This window comes from Suricata suricatta, chromosome 4 (assembly GCF_006229205.1).
Source record: "Suricata suricatta isolate VVHF042 chromosome 4, meerkat_22Aug2017_6uvM2_HiC, whole genome shotgun sequence".
Lineage (NCBI taxonomy): Eukaryota > Metazoa > Chordata > Mammalia > Carnivora > Herpestidae > Suricata > Suricata suricatta.
Window position 1 is genome coordinate 103,079,772 of NC_043703.1, and position 800 is coordinate 103,080,571.

The 800-nt window shown below is 36.0% G+C and overlaps 1 pseudogene; it reads left to right on the plus strand.

Annotated features, from left to right (window-relative positions):
• Nucleotides 1-286: 286 nt before the first annotated feature.
• LOC115290859 lies at nt 287-412 on the plus strand (annotated as a pseudogene).
• Nucleotides 413-800: the final 388 nt, after the last annotated feature.

Consider the following 800-nt stretch of genomic DNA (forward strand, 5'->3'; position numbering starts at 1 on the left):
ATATAAAAAATTACTTTTTGTACATCGGAGTCATTGTATATAAATATTGACCCTGATACAGGGAGAAATATTGACAGAACTTTGTTATAAGTGTTTCAGGTAGATAAAGACTTCTGGCTCCTTCTATAAGATGCATAGAAGTGTAAGTATCCAACACAGGAGGGTGACCAAAAGAGAGTATAGTAGGAATGGTTATGCTGGTAAAGAGGGAAAAGAGTCTCTGCTCTGAACAGAAATTTGTGTGTATTTCCATGAATATGGCCAATATTTTAAAATAGAAGTCATAATTGCTTCTCCACCTTTTGGCTAAGATCAAGTGTAGTATCTGTTCTTATCAGTTTAAATAGAAGTCATAGAAGAGAAATTGAATATGGCTACATTTTAGCAAAATGTGGCCAGCACTACAGTATTTGTATACGTGGTGGAAGAGGGGAATAGCAAGGCCAGGACTCTCAGATGAAGAAATGCCAAGTAAGAATGACAGTAACTATCTGTTATTAAATAGAGCTCGAACAACCCCATAATCTAGATCCTTAATCTAGATGGGAAATGTCTGAATACTGTACCTGGACTCACCAGCCATTTTTAGAATTCAGAGCAGGGGAAATTGTTTTTTATCTTGAAACTTCTATTGATCCTGATTCAGTGCTTTGTACACCAGAGCTCCCAGAAAGAGGTGACACTTAGGAGCCGCAAGTAATAGTATCATTTCCTGGTCTTGTCCATAGTTCCTATTTACTATGACTCTATATCAAGAGTTAGATATATAAAGATATATAGATGTAAATCTATAAGGGGAA